This window comes from Pleurodeles waltl, chromosome 4_2 (assembly GCF_031143425.1).
Source record: "Pleurodeles waltl isolate 20211129_DDA chromosome 4_2, aPleWal1.hap1.20221129, whole genome shotgun sequence".
In the NCBI taxonomy this organism is placed as follows: domain Eukaryota; kingdom Metazoa; phylum Chordata; class Amphibia; order Caudata; family Salamandridae; genus Pleurodeles; species Pleurodeles waltl.
Window position 1 is genome coordinate 445552601 of NC_090443.1, and position 19834 is coordinate 445572434.

Consider the following 19834-nt stretch of genomic DNA (forward strand, 5'->3'; position numbering starts at 1 on the left):
GAGACCTTCCCTGGCATCAGGGCCCTTGGTACCAGGGGTACCAGTTACAAGGGACTTACCTGGATACCAGGGTGTGCCAATTGTGGAATCAAAAGTACAGGTTAGGGAAAGAACACTGGTGCTGGGGCCTGGTTAGCAGGCCTCAGCACACTTTCAATTCAAAACATAGCATCAGCAAAGGCAAAAAGTCAGGGGGTAACCATGCCAAGGAGGCATTTCCTTACAGTCGTTTATTTTGGCTCTCTGGCTTTCAGTTTCACGTGTCCCCCCTTTTTTGTAGGGATCAATGAATTTTGTAGGCTTAGCCATACATCAAGTTCACAGCTTGGGCCTTAACAATCGAGTGTGGTGGCCTGTGTCCATGTAAGTGATCATTTACAGCCTTTACTTATTCTCATGGTCACCTTTTCAAGCTGATTTGTAACTGACTTGTAACTTGACTATTGTTCGGTGTGTTTGTTTTACAGATTGCAATCACAAATGTAGTTGTTGATTCTTCAGTAAACAGCCTGTAAGTTGAAAGGTGGGTTTTTAATTAACAAATCAAGAAATGTATTTTGCCCACCTTTTGATAATTCGTCTTTTATACATGTTGCATCTTTTTTATTTTCAGTGTCTACAGGTTCTGAGCCCCGAGAAGAACCCTTCACTTCTTGCCGGGTTCGAAATGTGTTGACTTCATTCACCAGAGAGCGGCTTATATAAACAAAGACTGTACAAGCCCACGGGGAACACTGGACTGATAAAAAGTGTCCCTGTTGGATATTTACTATATAGCTCCGGTTTGTCCCCTCTGGTATCTCTCATATGTAAGGGGACGTGAAATGAACTTAAAGATGGGCACTGTTGGGAATTGAATGTCAGACCCTTGACACATCTGTGATTTTTTTTTTTTAACATTGTTAGGGTTTGGACTTCGTTGGTTCTCTACTGTTGTGAGTTGTTAATATTGACGCACATTTTTTTGTTGGGAAATGCCTGATTTTTGTGTTTCCTTTTGTGGTTCTTCCTTTGAATAGTTCTCCTCGACAGCCACACACAATAGAGAGATTCGGTGTGCCTGGTTGTGCCATCACTGGCAGGATGGGACGGAGGATCTGGGCACCGCCCTACTCACTTTGAATAGGCTGTCACCTGCCTCTACACAAAGGGCTGCATAACCCTGTAGTTAAGTCTAGAGCCAGGACTGGGATGGCAGGATGCCTGAGGACTTCAAAGTGAAACTTCTAGAAGCCTCTCCTTACTTTAAAGGAAAGTCCAGGTATAAATATTGGACCCTACACACCAACTCATCAGTACACCTCTGGAATTGTGGGTACTCTGTCAGAAAGAAGGACTGCTGTGCTGTTGAAAGGTCTGCCGCTCTGCTGGACTGCTGCTCTGAAGGACTGCTGCCCTGCTGTCATCTTGCCTGGATGAGAAGGACTGGATCTGCATCAGTTGAACCCAGGACCCCAGAGTGATTCCAACGGCTAGTTGGCTGGCCACCTGACTTGAGCCTCAAGGACAGAAGGTTCCTTCGCCCTTGACCCCAGCACCTGGACTCTGCGATCTGTAAGTCTACCCTGCTAAGTGGTGCCATCCCAATCCTGGACATTTGGAAGGGGGCCAAAGGTATTCTGCCAGCCTCTGTAGCTCAGTCAGAGCTGACACATTTTCTCTGCTGCACGGTGAAACCCTGAGATGAACCAACTCCTCATCACCCCTGCATGAATCTTCCCCATCGCAAAGGACTGCACTGCATCGCAGCCCGCCTCCTCATCGGAACTACGCAACGGATCCTCAGCACAGGCCCTCACATTGATGCCAGACTCTGCAATGCAGCTTCACGGAACCAATGCACTGGCTGGACTGTGAGACACTGGACTTTACATCGCAAACCCCCATCAATAGAATCCTCAACAATGCAGGCCATACCATCACAGCCTTTCCACATCTCAGACCCGAAGCAGCACTTCAGGTGCATGACACATCTTCACCACAGGCCCTCACACCACTCCCCAAACCAAGATTTAAGGTACTTTGTTCAGCTGGCCTAACTGGGTCCCTGTAGCTGGCCTGTGCTCCATTGCGTTCGGCCTCAACTTGTGAATTTGTCTCGGTCCGGCATGACCAGATATCCACAGTTGGTGCTTTGTGCATTTTGGCAATATTTATACTGAAATCTTCAAAACTGCACATCTCCGGTCCTAATGATTGGATTTTTATCGTTTTGGTCATGATTTATTTATTTAAATTCATTCTACTTTTTTATTCTGGCATGGGATTCTTTGTGTGTTTTGTCTCGCTTTATGACTGTTTGAAGTGATGCACAAATACTTTACACATTGCCTCTTGGTGAAGCCTGACTGCTCTGTGGTAAGCTACCAGAGGGTTGAGCACACATAAATTAAGGGTGGCCTGTGCCTAACCCTAACAAGACTTGTGGTTGCTTGCTGCTGGACCAGGGATAATACCCAAGTTAACCGAGAACCCAATTTCTCACAACCACCCCCAAACGAAAGCCATCCTTTGGTGAAGCCCCACTCCTGAGGGAGTGTTGTGATCTAGGGAAGGTTATAGCTCCTGGTCTCTCAATCACGCCTGGTAGTTGGCCAATGAAGGAAACGTGCTATTACCGGACACATTCTTGGTCGCCAAACTGACTTGGTTTTTATTACAAACTCCTCTTCACAGTAATGCAGCAGTTCATATCTCTTCATATCCCGGAGAGCATTTGCATTGGGATCATGGGTGCTCTTATTTGAGTGCAGCGTTACAAATGTGTGCTTGTTTAACAATGACCTTAGGTGCTCTTATCTGAGTGCAGTGTTACAAATGGGTGCTTGTTTAATAATGACCTATCTGGAAAGTCTTGCTTGAGGTGTGGAGACATGCCCTAAACCAGGGTTCTGCAAAGTCGGTCCTGGAGAGCCGGGTCCATGCCAGATTTTTAGCATATCCACATTTAAAAAAATGTAGATTTCTGAAACATCTTTTTTCTAAATGTGGTTATGCTAAAAACCTGGGATGGACCCGGCTCTCCAGGACCGACTTTGCAGAACCCTGGTTTAGGGCATGTCTCCACACCTCAAGCAAGACTTTCCAGATAGGTCATTATTAAACAAGCACCCATTTGTAACACTGCACTCAGATAAGAGCACCTAAGGTCATTGTTAAACAAGCACCCATTTGTAACGCTGCACTCAAATAAGAGCACCCATGATCCCAATGCAAATGCTCTCCGGGATATGAAGAGATATGAACTGCTGCATTACTGCAGAACCCTGCCCTATACACATTGCTGCAGCATCAATGCACGTAAGCCAGGGGCGTAGTGAAAAACCGATCTACTGGAATGGGTTCTGGCAGATGGGCAACATACTAAGGTGACAAGAAAAGATTACAAGTTTACAGAGGTCTTGGCTGAATGGTCTGAGATGTTAACTAAATTGTCATATCCGCTGAATAATAGACCACCCTGAAGGGACACTGGTGGCATGGGGTCATTTCTCAGGGTCAACTTGGAGAGTGTTGTATGTGTACCTCTGACCTCCAGGAGATGCATATGACCTGCTTTTATTGTGGTTATGCAAATCGCCAATGATGGTCTGCGGAAAGGCCTGCCCAATAAAATGTAATGTAAATTGTGACCAAGCAGGGTGTAATGTGTTTTGCTGGCCAAATAAAAACTGTTGATGTGATTTTTTTTTTTAAATACATACATAGGATAAAGTGTAGTGAGGTAAGGCAAGAACAGACTGTGCATGAGGATACCTACTCCTTTTGGTACCAATTACAAGCAACATAGTAGTTATAGACATGGGATGGGCCAAGATTTTAGTGCTCTATACAATTCGAGATGGTTGCATATTGAGCTTGTTCTTGTCAGAAGACTGCTCCATATCTCAGCACCTGAGGAAAGATTTCTCCGGAATAAGATTTGCTGAAAGACAGAACAGAGAAGAGTGAAACCAGGCTGCATATAATTAAGGACATTTTTGCTTACCAAATCGGAATCTGTGCCATAGAAGGTACAATGGGCTTTGTACAAGGTGCAAAATCTAGCTCCCAGCAAGAAGTGTAGAGCTGGTATAGAGGAAGAAATGGGGGGCCGTTATTGAGGTTTAGGAGTTGTTTCAAAGTTTGAATTCTGGATTCTCTGGAGCTACGCGATGAGTTGTTCAGAGCCCCTGCTACAGTCCAATGCTATAGTCCAGACTGTAGAGTGCTGGACTGATGAGCAAAACCCATCAGTGGAATTGTTAGGTAGGAAGGATTCAAGTTTTTAGTACCCTCCAGAATTCTAGATGGCTGCAGATCGCTCTTATTCTTGTTTGAAGTGAGTTCTGTATTTTAACCAATTTAACTTAATAGGAGTAAGATTTGATTGGAGATGAGTGAAGGAACATTTAGAACTGGAGCTAGCCCAGATTAAAGTCATCTGAGTTGCTGGTATGCGTGAACTTTTTTGCTGCAGAAGCAAAGCTCATAGAGAAGTGTGTGCAACTGCAGGGAGTGGGACACCGTTCCACCATTTTGCAGCAAATTTGCTGTTCCCAGTAAAGGCACAAACCTGCAACTGCACGAGGAACAGCACATTAGTGGGATGCAGACCAGCAGTTTGAAGCAGCTTGTCTGTCACTGTGCGGACTGCAACCCGGCTTGTATTTCATTGGATGAGGCAGAGTTCTTCCTATATGCGGCTGCAATGTGTGACTGCATCCATCGACGGGAGTATGACCGGGGGAGGAATGGGAGCCTGGGCCCCCTTATCCTCCTTCCAATTGATGCCTTCAGGGGTACTGCTCCCACAACTCTGCTCCATGCAAATGAAGGAACCCCTCCACCCCCAAATAGATTGTTGCACATTTAGCATCAGCGTAATCTGTTTCTACCAAGAACTGCGCAAGGGCACAGTCCCCTACTGAAACACCAAAGTGCCCCGTTGTTGCAGAAACCTGCCATACATGCTCATTATTCCCCCAGATCTCTTTCTGTGCTACAGCCAGTAGGACAACTACAAGACTAATTCTGAAAAACTAGGGCAAGAAGGGCAGCTTTCGCCAAACTCCGTGTTTTTGTCAAGCATGGTGACTGGAGAAATGCCTAGATGTTGGGACCTCACCCGGCTCTTTAAAATTATATAGTCATTCCAACACCGTTTTAGGACTGTCTTTACAGGCCAAGGTGGAAAATACACCATGATGACTGCTGCCAGAGTCAAAACCATGGTCCCCTGGAGGACACCATAAACTGAAAAGAGGGGATAGGTGTGCCCGTAGGATAGCCTAATAATAATAAATAAATGTTAAAAAAGAAAATGCCTATGTTTGCAAATGCTCAAACCAGAACTAGAAGCTACTGTAAAAAACAACTGTTTAAAGCTTGGCTCAAAATCTTAAACATGCAAGTTATTTGCATAGCATAAAGAGAAGTCAACGGAATGGTAAAGGATGCCACCAGCGTTTGTTGTACATAACAAGCCTCAGACATATGTAACTAGTAACAAGCCTCAGACAGATGTAACTAACCTATACCAGCATGGACACCGCACAGTTACGGAAAAATAAGATCAGGCTTTAGGTGGGCAAAAGTCAGCTTCCCGGGGGCTTTTGTTATCCATATGATTGTCGTGCCAGCCATGATACCGATCACTGCCGATTATGCCCACCCAAAACAAACTAGTTTACTGGACCGTTGTTCACATTTACAAAAGACTGTTCGATCCCTCCACCCTGCATCATAACTTGCATGCTGCTCTCAATGTCTTCCTTCTGTTGACTCAATAGGAAGCCATTTTTTCTACATTCACTACAGAAGCAATGGCCAAAACTTTAGAAACGCCCTACCCCATCCGGATTATCTCTACATAATTTTAACTTTGTGGCTGTCTCCGTCCTCCATTCTATTTTTAAGACTGGCCCCATTTGTGTTAGCTAAGACAAAGCACATGGTGCAAAATAGATGTAAACACAACTCAATAAAGTAGATGTGGTAAAGGGTAATAATGTGGCACATCACTATTACAATGATATATTAAAATGTGGAAACAGGGCTAAATAAAAAACAAAAACACAGATTTTAAAAATGTTATTAAGATTTTATCAAATAAACTGGCCTCTTGAGGATGAGCTGTGACATCCAGAAGCCCGTCCCGAAAAGGTTTGACGGTCCGAGAGTTTCTGTGTTAGTATTGTTGTGAGTAGAGATAATAGGACAACTCCAGGCTTTCATTTTATACTAGATGTTTATAGCCATTTTCGTAAACCAAATAAATGAATTCGTTGGACATGAACAGAAAATAATTCCTATATAAACGTTTTTTCTGAGTTGCGGGGGCATTTGTTTTGCGTCTGAAGTTGTTTATGAGGGCATTCCAGTTCCTCTTCAATGTCTCCTCGTCATGCCCCTGAATGTTATTCAACACCAATATTCTCAACACAGCATTCACATTACTTGCTCCCATCCCACACATGGAGAAACCCTTTCCCAGTGCTCTTCTCACCAGGATGTCTACATGCATTACTGTGGAAAAGACCAATGTGGTGTAAGTTAATTGGACACATACACATTGCCATATTCGTTGTGACCACCAGACATTACTCTCTTAAAACAACTATGCCCACTGGAATAACCTCTCGTAAACATGTTGTATTGCAAGCTCAGCTACTCTAAAGACATCTTCTCGGAGTAGAGTGGAACTGTACTCTCAGTTAACTCAGACTGTGCAGTCAGGTACACCTCAAGCAGAACAGATCAACGCACAATAAAATGAACAGTCATTCATTTCGCCACTGACAGTATGTTGAGGGGCTATACATCTACCACAAAAATACCAAGTCATTTAAGCTCAGAGGCAGCCTTGCAGGTCAGGTGATCTTTCTAATGAAAAACGGTATACCTAACGACGACAGTAATCAGTGAGTAAGGAAGGCGCACCAAATGTATGAGCTTCCTTCTTTCATATTAGAATATTCAATATTGTGTATGTATTTTTTAATGTCACTGTATAACAGGCAATTTGTACTACATTATTGCAACCTCTACACCCCCCTAATCTGAAGGGCATACATATGTATCTGTATGGTATGATGAAAATCAATAATGTTTTTTTTTTTTTTTAAAGGAAGGCGTCCCAAAGACTACAAACCTTTCAGCAGCAGAGCTGGCAATGCCACTGCCGTGCGTTCGCAGGGAAGCAGACAGGACATGTTACACTGTAAAAGGAGGGGCGTCTTCAGTCTCATTTCAAAACACTTCTGCTCAACAAAGGTACTGCTCGAGTACCGCGTCCAAACGGGACACTTCCACAGAAAGCTCCATGGGAGTTTATTAAACGAGGGCGGATTAAGGTGTTAAATAGGGCACTGGCAACCATTTGGGGCTGCTCACATGGACGCTCTGCGGATCTGTTTGTCTTCTCCTTTATTTGTCATAAAATTAAACGGGTCCGACAGTCTATGGTAAACTGTGGCTAATTTTCGTGCCCGGTCACGGTTGCGTGACCTCGGAGACCCGGGCCAGGACTGAAGCATACAGAAAGGAACCGCCGAGCACGAAATGCATGCCATATTGCCAAGGCCCGTCTACAAGTTTCAGGCGACATAAGCAGACTTGCCATTGACTGGGTTGTGCGCAGAGCATGCCGCCGTCATTACCGGCTGCAATCGATCCACTGGAAATCATGGCATCAGCAGATCAAACACTGTGGCATGCAGGTTTATTTCAATTCTCAGGCTGCCGAGAGGCTGCAGCAAGTGGCACCGGGATTATAAAGAACAAACATATCTTCTTTGGTCTGGGACAGGCAACATATCCACAGAAATCCAGACAGCCATGGTAGCTCTTTTGAAAGTGGTGTTTTTAACAGGTACTATCACGTACAAAGTTAGTGCACAATGGGACTTAAGTAAGACGGATCCCGCCGAGTATTACACCTGCTAGTAATGAAACCGTCACATTGAAACGGACCCATATCAGGCCATATAGTCATGTCCTTAATTTCACTGGCAAAACATTGATTGATGTCTGAACAACTGACCGTAAAAAAACAAATATGGTAATCCGTCAGTGAAGTCCTTGTTTACATTTCACATGTTTTACTTCATCTTGCATGCCCTAAGATTATTTGCTCTATCCAGATTTTCGGTTTCAGTAGTATATTTGCGGTAGCATATGACCCTTGCATAGAATAAACTACGAACTGAGTCACCTCCAGGTGGCTGGGTGAGCTTAGGTTGAGGATGGGTGTTTATGATGGGGTACAATTGGGAGCTCTGGAGCTGAGGCAGAAGGCTGTGCACGTTTCTGACAATGCCGGTCAGTGGGTCATAAAGGTTGTGAAACTAAGTGCACATCCAGTCCTTGGTCTCTCTGAAGAACGCACAGAGTGATTGTCACATATGTGTCAATTGTATTTGTGATTCCATGCGACAGTGTGTGAAGGATATATTAACAGGACAAAAATAAAATTAGATGCTTATAGGGGAGTAAATGCATTGTATGTGTAACGGGGATGGTAAAGTAAAGGAGACGCAAAGAAGTACATGCAGGATACAGTGAAAAGAAGAGGGTGCTGATGAAAAAAACAATGAGGTGTGAGATATGTAGGAGGAGAATTTTAGAAAGCAGTGAAGAGGAAAAGGGCATAAGTGTCTCACAGAAAGATTGAAGAGCAAAGTGATGAGAAGAGGAGAATGGAAGCAACCAAGATATTCTAAAGACCACTACCACTTGCACAGGCCTTGGTAATCTTAAATTCACAGTCGTTTTTTCCGGAACTGAAACTTTTCAGTTCAAACTATTCACAATAAAATCATTGCTATTATTCATTTATCTGATACTTGTAACAAGCATCGACAAAACCAATAGGTTTGGCTTGTTTTAGATGCATGACATTTACTAAGTGACATGTAAGTATGCAATAACAGAAAGCTCACAAAGAGGCACTAAAATACTGGTCGAGTGGTACACTATGGGAAGCACAGGATTTTAAGCCACGCCCTTAATTATGTAAATTGCGCCTCTCGGAATGGATTCTTAGTTATGAGTCTTAGGCTACGTCCCTTTTAGGGACACCACCCGCACTTGTTTCTTCCGACTTATATCCATGCCTGCACATTTAATCTGAAAGGGAGCAGCTTTTAATGGGAGCCTACCACCAATTCTCATTAGCAAACAGATACTCTGAATGATAAGTGCCTACACAGTATCTTTAAAGCACTGCAGCGAAGAAAGTGGTCATGGTGGCAGAAAGTCACAGATACGCTGTAGCACGAGCCATGCCAGATCCCAGAGACCCAGAGGTCTTGGCTAGAGGTTGCAGCAGGTAACTCGAGTCACACCAGCAATCCAACTTATTGGTAAGTAAAGAAGGCAGAAAGTCACAAAAAGTTGGGGGGGCCTGTCCCACAAGAAGTGCGTTAAAACACAGAACTCTTTAGGCAACACTAGCCTCTCCTCAGACAAGGACATATGTGATGCCTGGGAGTCCAAGGAAGGATGTAGTTGGTAACTGTAAGAAGGAAGGTTTGAAGGCACCAGCTGTAAGGGGACCTTAACCTCTAGCCTTCTATGGGATTCGATCCAAGTGTGGATCAGAAGATGTTATTTTATAGCAATATGTACAGTGCTTTATTGTCATTAACACAGCATTGCAGTACTGCCAGGTTTTAGGTAGCTTCATGCCCTGTTCCCGAGGATTCCATCACAAAAGTCTGTTCTCTGACCACCTGGGCTAGATGAGCATTACTTTTGGTAAGGTAAATATGATGTTTTGGTGACTATGTTTGACTGCTGGTTGTAATGCTTTGTGTGGTTTGATGTGTGCAGCCAGAAGTCTTTATCAATTCTAGCAGGTGCCTTCTGGGGGGACCTCTATGCGCACTGCCCACCTTGAATTACATTTCTCAGGTAACCCAGAGTATAGCATCTTGTTAAGGTCTAAGGTCCCCTGAAATAAACTAGCTGTAGGGTGGTACGCTACAACTGCGCTTACCAGTATGTAATGAGGTGGCTTTGTGTCACAGAGACAACTTATTCCATCAGTGACTTACCAAATCATTGTTTTCAAATGCATTAATAATATTGATCAGCTGCACTGACCCACAATGGCAACACCCAGAAAGCACGGATCTGTTCACTAGCATACACACACTGGATAAGTGGTATCACAGCAATATGGAGTCACCTGGTAAAACCAAAACATGCCTAGTAGAAAAACAAGTGCAAATGACAAAGACACCTTTCAGAGGAGCTCAGGGAAATATTTGTCATTTTCAAGGAACCATATGTGTGAAGGGAATGAGGTGTAACAGCTAATATTGTGCCTGTGGAACCAGGAGTCAATGACAGCTTCACTACGTGAGCAAATGTCTCGGGCTTCACTCATTTTCCTTTCCTGACTAACAAACATTGACCAGCCAATAGGTCATGCTTTTTGTTAATGGAAGGGGTTGGTAGTAATTGGTTGACTTTGTGTCTGTTGCCCCTGGCTGTCCTAGAAAAAATCCCATTAATGAAGCAACATGTTGGGCTATAGCACCAAGTAAATTAGGAGAAGGGCACATTAGCAGAACAGACTGCATTAGTGCAGTTCAGATGTACCTTCAAGGGAAAGTGCTGTGCAAAGGAGCCAGAAGATGAGGTTTGCACTGTAAGTGGTGAAGTTAAAAAGGTATACAAGGCAAAATATTTCATAGTAGATACTTTTGAGAATTTTCCAGTACTTTCACTGCATCTTTAAGAAAGCTTATGCGAGTTCATGTCATTACGTTAAGAAATTAAAAAAGCTGTACATTCAACATGATATCTTGCAAGCTAAGGAATCCAAACAGTACACACTTCCTCAAAAAAAGTCATAACTCAGAAATGAAAATGTATTATGCCAGCAAAGTTAATTAATCAAGGATTATACACTGGCTCTCAATTAAATGCCATATGTCATGTCGCACGTGTAGGCCACTGACATGCATATGGCTGGGTCTAAACTGGGGTGGCATGGTGAGCAAAAGAACGATGGATTAAACCAACATCTGTGACTGGGGGTGAGTGTTTGCTTTGTTCAGCACTCCGTCCATCATACTTTTGTGTTGCTAAAGTTGCCCTAAGTGAGAAGAGTATGCCAAGACGTGGGTCCTGTGCTCACTGTGCCACTGGATTCAAGCTAGCCTGGCTGATGAAGGGCGATACCCTAATACCGGTCCCAAGATGCTTGTTTCCGGTCCAGAGAGGACATGGTTTGGAAGTTCGGGCTGGACTGTTCCCATGAGGAACAGGGTCAAGGCTGATTTGCATATGGTTGGGTCCAAACTGGGGTGGCATGGTGAGCAAAAGAATGATGGATTAAACCCAGATCTGTGACTGGGGATGACTGTTTGCATTGTTTAGCACTCCGTCCATTATCCTTTTGTGTTGCTAAACTAACTCAAAATCAGCCATGATATGGCCCCTATTTACCAAGTTATATTATGTGATAATTACCCTAAACTCAACACGCCTAAATAATAAGGCCTAGCCAAATGCACACTTAGTAGAATCGTAACCCAATACACCACTGGTATGACCTTGCTTGACCTCTGAAACTTGATAATTCAACCACATCACCTTTGTTTTAAGAGACTTGCATTGGCTAACCACTGAGGCCAGAATCAAATTCAAACTGGTGTGCTTAACCTGTAAACTCATACACTCGCCTCACTCAAAATATGTGTATGCCATAAAAAGTCGCAGGTGGCAAAACACTTCAGAAGCAGAAACGTTCTCAGATTTGAATCTAAAACAATGAAATCCCAACCAGCCAAAATACAATCCTTCTCTGAAGTAGCTCCCACCCTACTGACCACTCTCCTCGCAGATATGTCTTGCCAGGTAAAGCTCCTGGTTTTCCAAAAGACACTCAGAACCTTTCTTTTCAGATGTTACTAAAACTAATTTTAAGACGTTCTTCCTCCCGCTCCCCTCGACCCCACATCTCTCTTCCTATCTTAGTTATATACGACTAGTCCCTCTCCCTCTTTCTTCCGCCCTTCCCCCTCCCTGATCTGGCTCCCACTTCTGTCTCTACCCCAGCCTAACAACTCACCATCATCCCGAAACCTTCTCTGGACAACTTTCTTCCTTTTCATCCAATTCATCTCCCTTCTACCCCCACCACCCTGTACTTATTTCTTAACATCTCCACTCCTTTCACCTCCTGGCCCTCTGCCCACTCTCACTTTATTCACCATCCTTATTAAACATCCTCCCAGAACTCCTCCCTCTTTCCATCCTCCTACCCATACTCACCCCCGCACCCCCCCGGTTCACCTGCCTCCCCTTTCCCTCTGCTCACCCATTCGTCTCTCATTTGCCCATTTCACCCTTATAAATACCTTGAACCTCCCCTTTTGCTTCCCACCCTCCTCATACTACTCTCTTTTCTCCCACTGCACCCATTCCCCTCCTTCACCACTTCAGCAAGTCAGTCCTCAACTTTGCTAACTTGAGTGCGCCCCCAGTGCATCCCTGGTTATTCCTGCAGTAACTCCTGGTCACGAGTTACAGTACTCTACCTGTGAGCCTCCAGACAATCATCTTTATGTCTCCCAAGTACCTCTGTGATTACACCAACAACACTTACTTCTGACACTAACCACGAGCACTGAAAAGGTTCCTAAATGGGAACGAAGGTGCGGTTCTCTTGTGAATGTTAATCATTACTAAAGACGTAATATGACATTATCAAAATTGGGCCAAGGTCGTCTGGGAAATCTAATTGGAAGTGGGGAAGGCTCTTAGGAAGCATGGTGGGATGCTTAGCCAGTGCTGTAACATAGTCTGGTACCAACAATCGGACTCAAGTAGGGGAAAACAAAATCAATAGAAGGTACCACGGCACCTCTCCCCACTACTAGTAATGCCTTATTGCACTATTATTGTTTTGTTAACTTTTTATGTGGAAGGGAAATTTTACATATTATTTCATTTCAAACTCAGGACTTTTTATTACACTGTATTACCTTATTGTATTGTTTTTGTTAAATTTTTATGTGGAAAGAAAAGTTTTTGTGGTTTTAATTAACTAATAAAATAAATGTTCAAGTAATTGGAAGTGGGCACTTATCTGAGATGGAACACTGAAGAGGGCATTCATATTATCTTAAGTATGTGTGCTAATCCCTCCCTAGGTACCTCTTTAGTATGACCCTGTATATCTCTCCACTAAACCTTTAACGTGACTCTGAAATGCTTCTCAGTTCCTTTTTAGTATGCCGCCGGTACGTCTTTAGAATACCTCAATTACCTCTTTGTTAAGATATTCAGAAACCCCAGGATAGGTCACTGCAGTACCGGTCAGCGAATCCACAGGTATGCACCCCAGGGTCTCTCTGGCACGACACATAGGGGGTTATTACAACTTTGGAGGAGGTGTTAATCCGTCCCAAAAGTGACGGATATACCACCAGCCGTATTACGAGTCCATTATATCCTATGGAACTCGTAATACGGCTGGTGGTATATCCGTCACTTTACCGTCACTTTTGGGACGGATTAACACCTCCTCCAAAGTTGTAATAACCCCCATAGTTCCTTCCTGGCATAGCCGTCATTACTCTAAGGAAATGTTGTCCAAGTGTGCCTCTCAGTACCTTCTAGGTATGTCCCAGAATTTTTCTCAGTCCAATTGTGACTTCCCCCTCTCTGTTACACTCTGGTAACGTGTGCAGTATCATTCGGTTTTACAAGAAGTACCTCCTGGGTACCATCCATCAGTAAAGTACATCGATGCAATACACCAGTACCCTCCTCAGCATGACACCTCTCGGGCACCTCTCTCTTCTGCACCAGAATCTCCTTGGCACGATTCTCTTTGATAAACCTCAAGTATCGCGCACAGTACGAATCTCTTATACCAACACATCTTCCTGGTACGTCCCCATCTGGTAAACATCCAGTACCTTCTTGGCACCAGACACTGTAAAGTCCCATTATGTCCTTCACAGCTACACCGCCAGTACCCCTACTGCACGCCAACAACACTGCACATACATGTCCCGCTTTGATATACCTCCAGTACCCTTCACGGTACCTCTGTTACTTGTCCCTCTCTGATATACCTCTAGGTACCTCTCTCAATACCTCACCGGCATACCAACAGTATCTCCTCCGATGAGACCCCTCCCCCTCCTTAAATGCATGCCCAGGGGCGCCTGCCAAGCCCGCAAAGAATTAGGGAGCTCCCCTACCTTATTGGCTTGTACCCCGCATCCATAGCTCGGCCACTACACCCCTTAAGGTCTCCAGGGCATGGTGTTGTCTGAATCCCAGAGCCTCCATCCAGCGTCAGCGCGACCAAACGTCCCTCGCTGACAGAAGCAAACCCCACCCCCAGTGACCTCACTGCCCACCACGACCAATGCCACAGCACCTCAGCACGAAGACCCCGCCTCAGTGCCCACGACGAGCGGGCTTGCCAGCCTATTGGGACACAGCTGGCAGGCGCTTGCCCGGCGCGAGGCGTGGCGGTTGACGTTTGACGGCTAGAGAGATTTTTTTACGTTTCGGCGTCAAGCTGGAGGCCTTTAGTGGCTTTAATAGGTGCTACGGTGTGTCGAGTCCCTGCCATCTCCCCGAGCATTTCTGGTTCCCTTCTGCCCCCAGTCCGGTATCCTCTGTTTCACATCCCGTCTGTTTACGTGCCCCTACGGTCGTGTTCAATGTGCGACCAGTTCTTCACCCGGTGACCTGTCCTGCCCTTTCTTTCTCTGGTGTCCTCTTCTGTGCTGCCCTGCATAACCAGTCTGCCCTCGCCACCGTGCATCCTGTGTTCTGCCCTGTTTTATTTCGGCTTTCTCTCCTAGCTATGTTCTACCTCGTACCCAGCCCTGCCATTGCACGGCGCTCTTTACGAAGGACATGTAATGCTCTTGTGTATGATGCTCCATATGAGATGCCACAACGATTTAAATGAAGTAAATATTTTATTATAAAGTAATGCGGCCCACCAGACATCAAGAAGGAACATCAAACACGGTAGGCTGCATGCAGCTCTGACCAAAACATTCTAATACGCAGAGCTTTGTATCCTCCAGACGCTCCACAATGGACATTCTAATAATTCTACTCTAATAACAAGTATATACGACATCTTCCTTCCTTCACAGCAAAACATGAAACAAACTATAAATACATAAAATATGAGATGGTGAAATATTATAGTTCTAGTTTTGAGCAATGGATTTTTTAATATAAATAGAATTAATACAAGAGAAAATCTGCAAATTTAGCAGGCAAAACAATCCTCCTTCCACTGTGTTTAGAACAAAGATCAGTGCTTGTTTGGAGCATAACATTTGGCACATTAGATTGTTGTTCAGCACCACTTTCCGCATTAATTTGATTCTCAAAATCTACACTTTTTGCATCACTAATGGAGGAATGTAGGAAGCTGTCCTGGTGTGTAGTGGATACCTAAGGTATTTACACCTTATACCAGGTCCAGGTATCCCCTATTATTGTTGTGTAGGTAGTGTCTAGAAGCCAGGCTCTCTAGAGGTAGCTGTAGATGTGCAGCCAAGGCTTATCTAGGAGACATGCAAAGCTTATGCAATACCACTGTAGTCACACAGCACTTACACAGATGAAAGAAAACACTTAGTGTTACAAAAAAGGGACTTTATTTTAGTGACACAATAACAGAAAGTACTAGAGAGGCGACCCTCCAACAGGAGGTAAGAACACACTAAATATATATACTAGTTACCGGAAATAGGCATAGAAAGTGATATAAAACAGTGCAAATGTAGTTAGGCAATAGTGACCCTAGGGGGAGCCCAAACCATATACTAAAAAATTGAATGCAAACACAGGACCTCCACCTCGGTAAGTGGAATGTGTAGAGGGAGGGGGTACTAGGAAACCCCAAAGGAAAGTACCACAGTGCCCCCTAGCGACCAAGAGAAAAGGAGTAAGTTAGTGGATTTTCCCCAAACCACCCAAAAGGAAGGAAATGAAGAAAATGCAACACTCAGACAAGACTGCAAGACACCAGTGGTGGATTCCTGAAGAGGAAGGCATGTGGAAGAAGGGGACTAAGTCCAGAAGTCACAGAAGAGTCCAGGAGGAGTAGGAGCTACTATCCACCCAGCTGTGGATGCAGGAGTTGGTTGACGGTGATGTCAAGGTCAACACTGCAGTTGGTGAAGAGTTCCTGAGGGATGAAGACGACATCCCAAGCGGGAAGAAGAATTGCAGTCGGCTGTTGATGCAGGAAATCCACCAACAAGCTTTGGCAAAGGCAAATGTCGCAGTTGGCGAAAAGTAGAGCTGCTAGGTAACAGCAAGGCCCAGGAGGACTCAACCCAGGAGGGAGAGTCAGAGGGGACACTCAGCAACACAGAGAACCCACAGAAGGAGTCCCACAGGACAGGGAGACAGGAGTCACAGAAGAGTCCACACAGCACAACTGGAGAAGGGTCCCACGCCACAGGAGAACCACGCAGAGGTCTGTGTGTTGCAGGAAGGAGTGCTGCGGGCTGGAGCTACACGTAGCATGAACATCCCTTGGAGGAGATGCAAATATGCCTTGGCAGCTGCAAAAGATGCTGTGCACGGGGTACTGTCTTGCTTGGGAAGGGAAGGGCTTACCTCCACCAAAGTTGGACAGCTGGCAGAGAGGACCAAAAGGACTACACCAGACCACCACCTATGGTGCAGGACCCATGCAGCTCAGGATTAGAGGATATCCACACAGCAGGTCGTCATTGCAGTAGGTGCCTGTGGGTGCAGGGGAGTGACTCCTTCACTCCAAGGGAGATTCCTTCTTCCTTCTCATGCAGGCTGAAGACTTGCTGCCCTCAGAGGATGCACAGCCGGGAAAATGTTGCAGAAGCTGGAGGGAGCTATGGAAACAATGTTGCAAGAAGAATCATCTTCGTGGATGCAGATTGTCGGTTCTTGGAGGGTCCAGTAGTGGTTCCAGTGGCTAGAAGTTGAAGTAAGGTTGCAGAGGAGTCCTGCTGGAATCTTGCAAGCCGAATCTGAGAGACCCTAAATAGCCCTAAAAGGGGGATTGGTCACCTAGCCAGGTGACCACCTATCAGGCAGGGGCTCTGACGTCGCCTGCCTGGCCTGGCCTCTCAGATGCTCCCAGAGGTCCCGGCCAACTTTGGATTCAAGATGGCAGAACCCAGGGACCCCCTGGAGGAGTTGTTCAAGCAGTAGGAAGGCAGAAACCTGTCTAGGGGGTGGCAGCAGCTTGGGTTGCCTGGAAAACCCTGGAATCATACTTCCAACACTGGCAACGGTACTGGGGTATGATTCCGACATGTTTGAAACCAAACATGCCTAGATTCGTAGTTGCCATTATGTAGCTGGATATAGGTAGTGGCCTATGTCCAGTACACGCATAAAATGGCGTCCCCGCACTCACAAAGTCCATGAATGGCACTGGAGTTCGTGGAGTCACCTCTGCTAGTGCTGGGGTGTCCTCACACACAGGTACTTGCACCCTGCCCTTTGGGCTAGGAGGGCCTGCCAAAGGGGTGACTTACAGTGACATGGTGCAGTGACCTGTAGTGAAAAAGGGTGCATGCACCCTTTCACGCAGGCTGCAATGGCAGGCCTGCAAAATACTTTGCAGGGGCTCTCCATGGGTGGCATAATACATGCTGCAGCCCATGGGATCCCCTGGTACCCCAATGCCCTTGGTACTTGTGTAACATATACTAGGGACTTACATGGGGCACCAGTATGTCAAATGTAGGGTGACAAATGGTACAAGTTACCAAGTTAGAAGGGAGAGAGCATAATCACTGGGGTCCTGGTTAGCAGGATCCCAGTGAACACAGTCAAACACACTGACAACAAGCAGAAAATAGGGGTAACCATGCCAAGAAAGAGGGTACTTTCCTACAAGGAACCAGGTTGCTCATACTTAACAGTGGAAGAGCAAGCTTCTTCATCCCTAAAACTGTACCAATCAGCATCATGTTCCTTCATATTGTTGTTTAGTATTTTTTCTTGCCCAGGCTTTAGCAGAACTAGAGCACCTTTGTTCCACCAACCTCTACCATTCAACAAAACTGCACTACCATAATCTCTCGTCACACAAACAAGATTAGTGTATCTGGGTTCTCCTTTATGTGTTTTAATGTTTAGAGGTTGAGCATAGCAGCACGCAAGTGCTGCTTTTCAGACGTGTTGGTATGTATCTGGGCTTTTAATAACGCCCACGCATGCCCATCACTACCACTGGTTTGTGGGCTTGCCCTTCAAAAATCCTTTGATGACATTGGTAAATGGTTTATGTTTGGCCCTCCTTGGGGAGGTTTTGTTACCGCCTTGGCCATCACCCCTGTTACGTGGCTAATTGCACTTTAGCCGATAAGTTTGACTGCGAGCGAACTTCTTTTTCTTTTTGTGTGTCTCTTCATGCTGATGCTCATGGCGGCCGTGGCACTGTGAATTGGCTTGCGTATGTGAAACTGTTTTACCTTTAATTTTCAATCTATGTGGCAAGAAAAATCCAGTTAGCAATTTACAACGCTACTGCCTCTAACTCAAGCAAATGAGAGACCCATTGCATTGCAAATGCTTGTTTTTAAATTTTACCCAATCACCAACCAAAATCTCTTTGCCTTCACTTCTGTTAAGTTGCTGATAATATGTTTTATCTTTCATTTGTATTTCGGTTATTTTGTCATTAACATGTAAATTCTCATCTTTGATCCCCTCTGTGTCTGAACCAGTTGTGTCTTTGCTTAGTAGTGTTGGTGTAAGTGTAGGATGACCTAATCTACCACTTAGTAAATAAAATTGTGTGTATCCAGTTACAGAATGTGGAGTAGTATTGTAGGTGAAGAGGAGTTTGTTTTATTGTTTGATCCCATATTTGTTCAAGAATGACACAATTTTCCGTGAAACTAATTGTCTCCTATTATCTGATTCACAAATATCCGGGCACCCTTCTCTTGAAAATATTTAATCCAAAAAGTCTATTACTCTTTCATTTGTGATGCTGCCAACAAATCCGTAATGTATCCACTTAGTATAATAATCCACCAAGACTATTATATAACACACCTTGTGATGAAGACAAACCTAAGGGACAGCAAAATCAAAACCTAATTTTGACCAAGGCTTACTTAGAATTTTCATGAAATGCATTTCTTCTTTAGAACGTTTCCAATGCTTATCCGATTTGAGACATTTAACACAGCTATTCACATGCAGATCTACTTCCAAATCCATATCTTTTTGTGGCCGTGGTCCCTTGATTACCTTGATAGGCTAACATAATCAGCTTCTCCCTTAGTTTTGAGTGAGGTTTACACAGATCATTACTTCTAAGTAAATCTGCGAGGTTCAAACAGATCATTCCTTCTAAGTAAATCTGTCTATTGTCAACGCATCCTTGAACTGACAGAAACTTTTTAGCGATCCATCTAGATTTCTCATTGGTGGCCAACCTTTAATTACATTACCCACAACAGTTTGAATCACTACATCACCCTCCAAAGCTTACATCCACTTCTTTTCTGTGATGACACCTTTTACCATCTGAACAGCATCAATCACAGTAACAACACACTCCTCCTCCATAGCCATGCTGGTACTTTCATTCTCTTCATAAACAGCCAATCTCAACAAACAATCAGCTCTAAATTTCAAGCCACCCAAAATATGTTTAATTTCTGAATTATATTCCTACAACTTTGACATCAGTCTAATTGTGAAGAAGCTTATCTCCAAGAACTAAGGCACACCAAGATAGTTCACAAAGTATGTACTGTGTAAGCGAAGTCAATAAGAATTCTGGACATGTCTTGTTGTTGGTTGTTATTTATTCTTCCCACTGTAAGTTGAGTCTAAT

General features: G+C 44.5%; 1 protein-coding gene across 2 annotated transcripts in view; it reads right to left on the reverse strand.

Annotated features, from left to right (window-relative positions):
- The window catches only part of EVI5L (ecotropic viral integration site 5 like), a 1467274-nt gene extending 1452923 nt beyond the window's left edge, over positions 1 to 14351 (reverse strand). Inside the window, exon 1 of one of the 2 annotated variants that reach the window (XM_069231736.1) lies at positions 14208 to 14351. The gene's annotated coding sequence lies outside the window, so the exon portion shown is untranslated. The remainder of the gene's footprint in view (positions 1 to 14207) is intronic. The other variant, XM_069231735.1, reaches the window with a different exon arrangement.
- Positions 14352 to 19834: the final 5483 nt, after the last annotated feature.